Source organism: Seriola aureovittata, chromosome 20, assembly GCF_021018895.1.
Source record: "Seriola aureovittata isolate HTS-2021-v1 ecotype China chromosome 20, ASM2101889v1, whole genome shotgun sequence".
NCBI classification, from domain to species: domain Eukaryota; kingdom Metazoa; phylum Chordata; class Actinopteri; order Carangiformes; family Carangidae; genus Seriola; species Seriola aureovittata.
The window spans coordinates 5,441,078-5,453,411 of NC_079383.1; positions in this window are offsets into that span (position 1 = coordinate 5,441,078).

The following is a 12,334-nucleotide window of genomic DNA, read 5'->3' on the forward strand; positions in this document are numbered from 1 at the left end:
TTTCACCATCTGCTGAAAGGATTGCCTTTAACATTTTGCTCATGCATTAATTGTCCACAGAGGATGAGGCCAAAGCGATAAGGTATATAGAACATTTTTGATTTTTTAAGCAAATCAAGTTATCAACATGGCAACAGTTCATTACCACATTTTCCAAAATTTCCAGTCATTCCATAAAATATGTCAACATCTACTGAATGGATTGGCACAATTATGTTCAGACAGACATGGTTCCCAGAGAATGAATCTTAATGACTTCTGTGATCCCGACTCTTCGTCTTTTGTGGTTTGAATGAAAAATCTTGTATGGATGTCCGTGAAATTAGCTGTAGACATTTATGTTCCCCACAGGATGAATTGTAATAAATTTGGTGCAAGCATGGCTGTTGACTCTTGTTAGGGGAAATATTCCAGCTGTCTTCATCCACAACCACATTCCCTGTCAGGGCTTCAAACTGGCAAGTGATGAGATTACGAGTTCTACAAGCCTCAGTAAATGGATGGCAAATATACTTGTCATTTATATTTATATTTCCCACATCAGATGTTAAAGACAGAGCCTTAAATAAAGTTTATTGTTATTATGTTACAGGGCTGAGGCTACTACACTTATTTGAAGTGTAATATAACTGACACACTCACTAACAATGACCTACATGTGAATGAAAGCTGACAGACTGCTTCCTCACACACTCACACGGGTACACACACTTGTAATCACCTTAAACATCGTCTTATCTTTCCTGAACTCACATACTCTACGCCTGCCTGATCAAAGAGGAAAACAGCAGACATCAGTGTGTGTGAGTGTGAGAGTGAGTGTGTGTGTCCATCGCAGCAGCTGCTCTGTCAGCATACTCCCAGTCCAAGGGGGGGGTCCACACAGCATGGCTAAAGAACTCATCAACAACCCCAGGCGCTGTGCTTGGTGTGTGGGATGATGTGCTGCAGACTCAGCCTCTCAGCCCAGAATACACCCTCCCTCCCTCCTTCCCCCCTCCGTCCACACACACACACGCACACACACACACACACACACACACACACACACATCATCATCATCATGGACCCAACTGTATACACATTAACATGCTTACTGTCTGCATTCATCCAGCAAATATGCTTGTTACCCACGAGGACGGGTATTTTTTAACGGGGGTTAAGATTTGGGAGTGTGGGAGCTTGTTATGAGAAACTAGAATTTGATTTGTTATGAATGCAAAGCACACAGCTACAAAGCTCTGGGGGTATTTAGTCTCTGGCTATAGGCTTAATGAGTTTGTGTGTGCATTTGTGTGCGTGCATGAGGCGTGTGATGAATTAATGTGTGTGGTGCATGTGTGCGCGTCAGCATTTGTACAAGTGCATGTGTGTTTGTTTTGCACTTGTCAAAGAGGAGAGGCCTGTCGAAGTGTAATACGCTGGTGTGATGGCTAGTGGCTGGAGGTGGTTGGTCTAATTCACTCTCAGAGGCTAATTCCATGCTAACAAGTCAGTGATGCCACATGCATGTCCTTGCCCACAGCCCAGTCGCCCAGTCTCAAAGCAAACCAATTAACCAGGCTGTCTCTGGGTCTGTCAACCCCCCCCCCGAAAAGTCATTCTAAAGTTTTTTTTCCACTCTTCCCTTGGAGGCTTTTGAATGAAGGAGTGTAAAGGGGCTGTGCATTAATAAGCTTGTATCACTGACATGAAAGACATCAAGCAAGAAACATCAAATACACAAGGCTAAGCTGCCCTCCCAATTAGCTAAAATAGCTATTTAGTGACAAATCTTCTAACTAACAAATGAAACCACATCTAATGTACAAGTGAGGAGATGAATGCGGTTTTGATGGACGCATTAGCACGCTAAGGGATTCTTTGTGAAAACTTTCTTTGCTCTATCACTGTGAGTTGGAGGAAAGCGGCAAACATGAAGGTGTCAGGACTCGCTAAGTGAACTGACTTGACACTGTGCAGTATTGCAGCAGTTCCACTGTGGGAGTAGCTAATTGGATGGTAATTAATGGAATGGAGGCCGATAAATACCTTTGTGAGCAGACTTGTCAAGGACACGGAGGTGATGGGAGGGAGTCTGAAAACCAGAGCGAGAAAGAGAGAGAGAGAGAGAAACGGAGAGAAAGCTAAGGACAGACACCTTTTCTTCATCGTGGCAGCTAATCCTCATCCCTTCATCCCTCTCCTCAATTCCTAAATGAAACTACCCCTCCCTCATTACTCCCCCCGCTTCCAGTCCTCTCTCTTCCTCCCCTTATCAGGCCCCCTGCCTATTCTCCCCTGCCCCAACTTCACTTGTTTCCATGGAAACACAGGATAAAAAGAGTTACTTCTAGATTAAATCAAAGATTTTGAAGTGCCGAAAATATTACAAGCTCTTTTGAATCGTGTTCCTCGAGTTCAGGATGATACTCTATTTTCTCCTTCCAGATAGCGCATGTGTGCCCCTTTCTTCACTGTAAGAAGAAAGACAGCAGCACAGCCTATTCACTTACTGACGCAAACTATAAGACCTGTCTGTCTCTATGGGACCAATGAATGGCTCCTGAGTTGACAGTTTTTCTTTCTTCCTGGTTTTTTCTTTTTTTCCCCCCTGTATTTCAAGGCTTTGTTGGTGTCCCACAAATCTGCTTAACCAATCTGTCAGCTGCCACTGTGGAGGTCCAGAGGAGAATTTTGTGCATAATTGAATATCCAGGCTAGAAAAACAACAATAACCTGAAAAAGATTCTTGTGGTGTTGCTGTAGGATACTGTAGTCAACAGTCTGATAAGGTTTTTCTCCGTCTCCAAACGTACTGGAGGTTACTGTGGGACAGTGAACTGCTGCTGTCTCTTTGATCCTGATCACTACCTAACAATGTGTAGCTGGAAGCTGAGCTGACTACAGCCAGCAGGCAAATGACAAAAGCAAATGACTTAACTCACTACTTGCCACCAATGCCAGAGTCTGAGATGTTTGCTAGTGTGCAGATTAAACACTGAAAAGCAATAGAAAAGGTTACAATCAGCATTCACACCCGGGTCAAATGACCCTGCAGTAGACATGGGTATTTATCGGCCCAGGCTCTGATCGGCATTGATGTAAACACAACACCCGGTTGAACCAAATCTTTGCCCTTTTCTTGCTGTAACGTCTTTCGGAGCAAACACTGTGAACACACCTGTCACCTTTCCAGCACGGTGCTATTAAACCAGAAAACATCACAGCTACACTGCACACGGGGGTGAAAGACGGAGTGCAGCTTTGAAATAAGTTTTTAAAACACAATCGCCGATTGAAGCATCTATGGAGGGTACAACACTTTTACAGTAGCACCAACCCGGGGATCAGACATCACAGATCAGTTTTACCAGTTTGCAAGGCGGCTGGCAGCTCACTCTCTCTCCACTGCTTCTCTGTGTGTTTGCTCTGTAAGTGCATGTGATGACATCAGTCTGAACAGAAAGGCAAAATGACTGGCAGTGGAAAAGTGGTCAATCTGCTTTTATCAGTGGGTTTACCCACATTAAAAAAAACCTGTTATTCCCGCTAATTCTGGTGGAAAAAGGGTAAGTCTCTGGGTGAGGGTTTCCCATGTTCTCCCCTTTTTCAACAAGCACATATATTTTCATTAATGTGCTCTTACCAATTTAAGCTATGTCCCTCTACAACATTCAAAGTGGGGGCTGGTCAGCCTGGCTTGCTAATGTTAGCAAGACTCTACTTTAGGGTCATGTCATATCAACACCTACTGAGTATCAGCAGCTCGTGACTGTGGTCTTCCAACATCATTCAAATCTAACTACCATTAGCTATATCTCTGTCATGGGGACATTGGTGGTGACAGCAAATGACCAGACTGTCAGGACTCACAGCAACGGCCCAAACGAATTGCACCGAGGGGGAAAACGAACCAGAGTCCTAAAAAGAACAGGTGTGAAAACTCCCTCAACTCTGTAGAGACAGCAGCTGTACTTTTAGAAATGTTATCAACTGTTCACAGCAATATTACCAGGAGCTGACCTCCAATATGGCCGCAAGAGAGTGCTGCAGTACGTCACCTCAAACCTCTCCATGGAAACAACTGTCACTTGTCCATTTAGCTCAGATGAGTGACAAGAGATCCATAGTGACACTGGTAGCACATAAAGCTTTTACCAGCAGTCGACTGAGTGTGTCCCTCCTTCACACATGGCCGAGTCCTGAAGGAGATGAAAGTGCAAGTTACCTGACTGGGGGCAGACATGTCCGCATGTACAAGGACACACGTGTGCACACACACACACACACACACACACAGTAAAGAAAAAAAAACACACACACACACACACACACAGAAGGATGGCTTATTCCTGGGAGAGAGGTTGGAGTCTGGACATCAGTCTTTACCACAGACAGCACGCTCCACCAGTCCACAAGGGGACCATTTGAGTAGAAGCAGTCTGCCTTACTCTCCCTCAAACTTGTCAGACTGCTCCGGCGGAATTTCTCTTCCCCGAACTATAAGATTAATGGACGTTCAGACTTTTCTTCAGACTGTATACCCTCCAAGTGAGGAAATCATATCTGTGTGAAAAATCTTCAATAAAGGTGCGATTAAACGCTGCAGGACTTACATTTCTATACATTTTTTTATGCATACATTTTTTAACCGGGTTGTATAACTTATGTCCTCCTCCCTTATGGCTCTATTGTACTCCCCGTCTGTGAGAGCAATAGCATGCTTCAGGGAGAAGGGATTTTGCAGATTGGGTTACATTATTCTGACTACGCCACCCCTATGCTGTACAATGGTGCAGTGTTACCACCCAGCAGAGTATTATTTATGGGGTACACACTTACCAAATTACACCTAATGAATTGTATTGCTACTGACTGAATTTTTACTGCCTTTGTTGAACATGGGTTAACTGCCATAGGAATACCAATCAATGCTGAACTGGTTAATGAGTTAAGAGTGAGATAGACAATATGAAAGATTGATTTGCTCTTGCCCAAAGTGGGATTTATAGTGTGTTCTCTCACGCTGGGCCTAAAGATTAACCCTGTGCTCTACACTACTGTGTGAGTGGAGGTGTAGGTTTGTTTTACAGTATCCATATGTTCAGTCAGTGGCCCTGGAGGATGGCGTATAAACAGATCTCACACATCTGTCTGCATGTCTCAGATCTGCCTTCCCCATAACTGACTGTCTGGGAGGTGGGGGGATAAATTTAAGCTTAGCACACACCTGCATCAAACTGCCGAATAGAGTCGAGCCAGAGGTCAGCGTTCTGTAAATATCCACTCACTCTTGTTAACACGTCACGGCTTTTAAATGGCTCGACAAACGGCCCACCTGGGACTCATGGGAAAGAGAAAGGTTGGGTGAGATAGAGGGGGAGTAAAAGAAAAAAAAAAAAAAACAGAACGCATCCCGTCCGCTCCTATCGTTATTTTTACAAGTCTTTACGACTCAATTTAGGTGGTGGGAAATAAAACAAGCAGGGTGTCGGGGCTCCAGGGGCTGAGATGAGTTAGTGGCGCTCCCTGAGCTGTCAGAGAGCTTGCTGGGGCGGGATGGGGGGTTGGGGGATCAGAGGGAGGAAAGGGAGGGGTTGTTTGGGGTGGGTTGAGGGGGAGTGGGGGCACTCTAATCAGGCAAGTTTTTCCAGATCAATGTCAGTCTTTAGCTTCGCTTCACATCTCCGCAACATGAAGTGATTGGTAACCAGAGAAACAAAGGACGGCTCAGGTCTTCCTTCACTGCTGGAGTTACTTAGCATGAGCTCTGCATGTGCATTTAGCACATTTGGTGGATTTCTCATCAAATTCTCCATGCGTTTTAATTCGCCAGTAGAAAAAGACGAGTCTCATCCCTTTAAAAAAAAAAAAAAAAATGATTGACATATTTTGTCCCTTTTGTCATTGCTTTTCAGGTGGCTGAATTGCTCCACATGCTGTTAATATTGCGCTCTGATATTGGCTTTTTCCAGCATGCTCTGATAGTGCCGAGCGTTAATGGCACTGTCTCCCCCTCAGAAAGGCCTCCTCTTCTTTCATTGCCTCTCTTCTTTCTTTTTTTTTTTCCTCTCCGCTGTTATTTCAGACCAATTGGGAGCACACACGCGGGGAAGGGAGGAGAGGGTCGGTAATTAAAATTCTGTTCAGCATGACAACGCTGTTTCATGCCTCATTTTTTTTCACACGTGGGATGAATACGGGATAAGCACAGAGACTTTAATAGGTAAATAGAAACTGCCGGTATGTGCTTTAAGTGCACGCCGTGCTACCTCCAGCACACAGGTGGAAAACAGACGCAAAGTCTGCAAGCTTATCAGCAACACCAGCACTTATGTCATATTCAGTAATGGAAGACGCTTCAACAATTAATGTGTATTTTAATAAGGACTGGAGGTTTGTATTCAGCCTGCCACCAAAAACTTGTATTTTTGTGTGAGAGCAAGTTGTGTGTGTTTGCGTGTGTGTGTGTGCAGGTCTGCATGCACAGAAGTGTGTACGTGCGTGACAGGCGTACGCACTTGCACTGCATGCTTGCATGTGCTGATTCTGTGATGTGTTTACTCATTGAAAGGCAGTGGGGGGGCACCAGAGAGCCTCCTGGGATGCCGTCCACAGGGCTTGTCAACTACTGTCACTCAGTCATCAGCCGCCCCCTCACCATCTTCATATCCCATACTCCCTTGCTCCGACCCCCCCCCCCTGCAAAACAAAGACAGCGGCAGCCACAGCAGCTACATCCAAAGGGACCATCGCTCCACCAGTATTTAACCTCTGCTACAGCTTCTTTCTGTCTCACTCACTTTGCTTTGCTACGTCTCTCTCTCTCTCTCTCTCTCTCTCTCTCTCGCCCTCCTCCTGCTCCTCTCCTACTCTCCTTCATCAAAGCATTTCTGGCTATTTTGTTTCCCAGCTCTACAGAGAGTTATTGCTCATGACAACGATCACGGTCGTTTATTTTCTCTCCGCAGCCCAGCCTCTGTATGCACGCCAGGCTAGTATTACCCTATGATATTCAAGCGCTCTCTATTAAATATGCATGAACCCTGGAGATGAAAATTAATTTTGGGAATGTTCTCTCCCTCTTTCTCCCCTCGCTCTCTCTTTGAATGTTCAAATATGCCTTCATCTGCCTTTGTGTCAGGCCGTGAATTCATTATTTCATTTGCCGGTGATGGTGTAACATAACACAGTATGTGGGGGCACAGCGATGTTGTGATATTGATCTTGTTAAAGCAAGGGGCGACGAAAACAACTCCGGCCAAAACACATGTAGCAGGAAGCAAGTTTTCACAGATTTGCCAAGTTTGGAACAAGTTCGCCCTGAGCTCTTATCATTCATGAATATTTAGAGACATAAAATGGGAAAATATTAAATTGAATTATGCATGTATGAAGCGATGGAAATCTGCAGTAGGACACTGCAGTTTTTCTTCTGTCTTTTTCTGCAACATGATCTTCTCAGCAACCCATCCCTCATTTCTCCTGATACGCGCCCCAACAGCCTCCAGACTCTATGTGGGTGCTGATACACTGCAGCCCATTCTGCTACACAGCAAATTACAGTATTCCTCTCTAAAGACGGTGGAAGAGTGAAAACATAAGAAACACTGCAGACACAAACAGCCTGGTGCAGGTTGTGTAGGTGGTGGAGCCGAGGCCAACGCAAGATGAGGGATAAAACCAGAACTGCTTTAAGATATTTTACACAACAGTGAAAGGATGATCTCTGAGTTTGCTGTCGAATATGTTGTTGACTTAAAGTGGTGCCATATTTATTTCGTCAGCTATTTTTAGATTCATTCTTAGTCTTAGTCCTGAGATCAAAAGTCAGCGAGTTCAAGTCATATTTCGTCAACTTTACCCTTATTTTTGAGTTCATTTTTAGTTTAATAACTGGACATTTCATTCTCATATTAGGCCAAGAAATGCGTGAAATTGTGATGTTTTAGTCGACTAAAACTTCCCAGATAGCAAAATGAAACTTCTGGCAACAGATGCCTGGTCACTGGCCCATGTCTGGCCCATATAACTTCCACAACTGGGCAGATTCTGACTGTTGTTCTCCAGTATTGACTGACAGCTGGAAGTGTGCACGCCAGAATTGGTCCAGATGCTGAAGTAGCATCTTACAATCATGCTGTGTAAGGGCCAGATTCAGGCCGTGGAACCGGGAGGTTACTCGGCCAGAAGGAAAGAAGCTTATGGCCCAAGGACGGGCTGGATTTCATTCGCTATCTGAGTTTAGTTTTGTTTTAGTCATAAATAAATTAGCTGACAAAATCTTTTTTTCAGTCTACTTTCAGTCAAGAACAAGAAGGAAGATTTTAGTCAAACTTCATACATTTGATTTTAGACAGGGGGGAAAAAAGTATTGAAGAGTTGTTCCAAAAACGGCAGGTTGTGTGATTGAGAATGCAGCTTTGAGGAATAGTTTGACATTTTGGGAAATACACTGTCTCACTCTCTTGCCTGAGTCAGATGAAACAATTGATACCACTTTCATGTCTGTACTGTAAACAGTTTATTTTAGCATAAAGACTGTAAACAACTAGTCAGGCTCTGTCTGAAAACAACGAAATGCATCGACTAGCGCCTGAAATGGCCACAAATTAACATGTTATTTTAATCAGTACAAAAAAGCCAACAAAGTATTAAAATGTCAACTCCCCATGTTTTACCTATTTACACATAGAGCAGACATGGAACAACATTGGCATGTCTTTGGACTATTGTGTGAAAAAACCCAATATTCACTTTTCCTTGAGCTCTGTTTTTGGTCTCCACCAGCTCCAGCATAACTATGAAATACCCCTCCAACATACAGGTGGTCACACGATCAATTGTTAATCTGAAAATATTGATCACAGCAGTTTTTATTTTCAACGTCATCTTCTTTTTGTCAATCATCTGGAGGTTTTGTCGCAGTGAACGTTTGATTAATCCAGTTTTGTATCGTCAATGTTTCGTCTTTCTCATGGTAAAAACTTTGTTTACGAATGTTTTTCTTCCAACACTTTGCTAAAGAAATGAACACATTGCACTATTGTATTTTAGCAACACCAGGAGGTTTCTGTCACCTGGACAAGCTGCCTGTTTAGCAGAGGAGGAAACTTTGGGCTGCTCCACACCAGCCCCCTATGGCCTGCATTCAGTCACCCAGTCCATCACGCGGTCAATCTGCATAACTGCATCTTTCATGAGGCTTGGTCAATGTCCAATCCATACTGCACAGCCCCCCTGTGTATGTGTGTGTATGTGTGAAACCCTGCATGTTATTTTCTGTTCCTGCGCTAGAAACTATGTCTTGCATTAATATGTTTGTGTCTATCCATGTTCTATATACAGCATGTTGTGCTCTTACCTGTTTGGAACACAATCGTCTAATCTGTCACAGACTAATCCTCCAGGTCAGTAGCTGAATGGTCCCTTTTTGCGCCCTGCTACGAATTAACACCGTCACCCGTATCTCTTCATCACCTTCATGGTTCCAACTAGTGGCACCTTGTTTAAGCCCGGTCAATATGAGCAAAGAGGGATGTGGGTGCCGGTAGTTGGTAGCCGATGCCTGCAGTTCTTATCAGGTAAAGTGGTTTTTGATTAGTGTTAATGGCTGGGACTAAATAGCCCTCAGCATTTCCACTGGCTACCTTTGTTATGTGTGTGTGTGTGTGTGTGTGTGCTTCTGTGCTCAAGGGCATGCTAGCAATTCATCAAGTTGAAAAAGCTATATCCAGTGTGCAGTGATGAACAGGTTGTGTCTAAACGTGTTCCCTAAACCGTAACCTTTACACCGTCTGGTTGCTTTTAGCTATTTTGAGAATGCTGCTGGATGACGGCTGTGCTGCAAAGTGTCTCCCTGCAGCCACGGCACAGGAGTTTCAGTGTGTCACCACCACTACAATATACAGACAGTAAGAATGAGGCTTTACTTGTTGTGCATACTCTCACCATCATCCACTCGTGGCCCAGAACGACAGGCTGCAGCGCCCGCTCTCCAAAATGCTCGGCATCTGGTGCAACAGACAGCCTTGCATGTTAATGCCGAGTTAATATTATTCTTATGAACTGCGAGTGACTTTGCATGTTAGTGAGCGCTCTGTCAAATTAATGTCAGTTCCATTAATGCTGCCGTCTATTTCGTGTCACAAGTACGCTCACGCCAGACTCCCGCTTGCTCTGAGGTACTGGGGCTAGACATACAAACACACACACACACACACATGAAGGAACAGGAACACACACACACACACACACACACACCCACGCACGCACACTAAACCTCATGCAAAGATTCACACCCAGGCATCTCAACAGTATATACATATTCACACACTTGCAGTCACTCACACACACATCTTTGCTCCACATGAGCGAGAGACGAGGGGAGGAAAATGAATGTCCTAACTCATTTATCACATAGCCCCAAAAGTACAGATGAATCCAGTGATGAAAATCTGTCCTGAGAAATGTCAGGAAGATATTAACTCCAATACATCAAAGTGAAGCTGCAGTCTCTAAGCTGACTGCCAGCCGATGCTCCCAGCCTTCGGTTAAACGGGGGGAGCACACCAGCGTTGATGTAATTTTAGCCAACTCTGACCATTTGTCACACAGAAACGAGTAAATAAAGACACAAGTCACTTCCGCGCAGAGATTAACATCCGAAATGATGCAGAGCGAATTTCATTAGTGCGCAAATGCCATTCTTTAGATCTGTCTGATCTCAATGGAGTGTGAGAGAGTGAAGGGAAAGAAAAGATGAGGGAAATTGCCTTTTCATGTGGATTTCACTAATCGCTTCCCTAACAAAATACAGCAGACTCGTACTAATAAGTAAGTTAAGGCTCAGTGGACAGATAGAGTGAAACAGCACAGAGGCTAATGGAATTGAGATCTTTCCATGCCTCCATGGGTGTCTTAATTGTCAAAAGGAGATTCTCAGATGAGTATTTCAGCAGCCGCCTGCTGGATTGTCGGAAGCCTAAATTGGAGTGCGACTCACTGGACTTGTTTTAAGCCAGGGCTTCTCTGGTGTGTGTGAGGTGGATCAAATCCCTGCTCTACACTGTCTGGAAACAGGTCCTGTGATTCACTCTTGTTTATTCACCAACCAGCAGCAGCAAAGTACATGTTTTCAATGCAGCCAACTGGGACCGCAGCAGCCTCGTATCTAAAATCTATAACTTGTGCCGTTCTGTGCTTTTTCATCTTGCAGCCTCTCCTGGAATGTATTATGTGCTCATTTATTTTTGCATGGATTTATTTATTCATAAATATTCATTCTGAATGTCATATATATGATTCATTTGAAAACAAAAAATTGCTTTCTCAATCTCAGCCAGCTTGGATTTATTGGCTCTCATTGCTATTGTTATCACAGTGCCTTTGTAATGATCTATTTTAGCATCGCTGCTCTTCACTAGTTATTGCAGTACTAGAAATTCCAACCACTGTGGTTCATTAGAAGTGAAATTGGACTGTGTGGGACTCCAGGAGAGAGAGAGAGAGAGAGAGAGCGACTGCTTTTAATCTAAAAAGGTCAATGTGCGCAAGCTATTTTGGAGATTCACTGCGAGCTTAGAGCTGCAGCTTTGTCTGAAGACAATGTAAAATTAAATGAAGACAAAGTTACCGAGCGTGTGGTTGGCCTCTGATGAGACTCTGGGAGTGAGGACCCTTCATTTGCAACCTTTAATCAGTCCAATGAGATCAAACGTGTGATTCTAGAAGAAAAGAAAGTAAGGGGGGAGAAATGAAATGGTAATTAGTATTGATTACCTATGTGCGTATGACCCTGCAGTCTGCCCTTGCATTCCTAAATCAACCCAAATTATTGGATTTACTAATTTCATGCTCAGAGCAGAAGTAGCCAGCAACATGAAAATGCCTCCACGATGAACCATGTGCGCATTGGGGTCCGAGGAAATTATAGCGACGGGAAACAAGGTGTGTTTTTGTGCAGAGGTGTGGGTTTGAGGCTGAATGATCCACAGTGGTTAAAGTTAAGGATGATAATTATTCTAGGACGGTCTGTGGGGAGTTAAGGTGATTCAGGTAGCTTTTCCTTCAAATTACATTTCACGTCAATGCACTGTCGCTAGGCGATGTCCTCAGCCCGACTATATATGCATGCAATTACTTTCAGTTAGGAAAGAAAAGAGGTCCACTTAGGCGGGAAAAATCAGCCCAATTACATGTATACACAATTAATACGCCCATGGGAAATTGAAATTTTCCTTGAAATGATAAGATTAATTCCTAATTATGGCTGCATGCACATTCACACTCACACAAGGCCTCACGCAGTTAATCTACTTTACTAATAAGCCACAATACACTGAAATTGTGA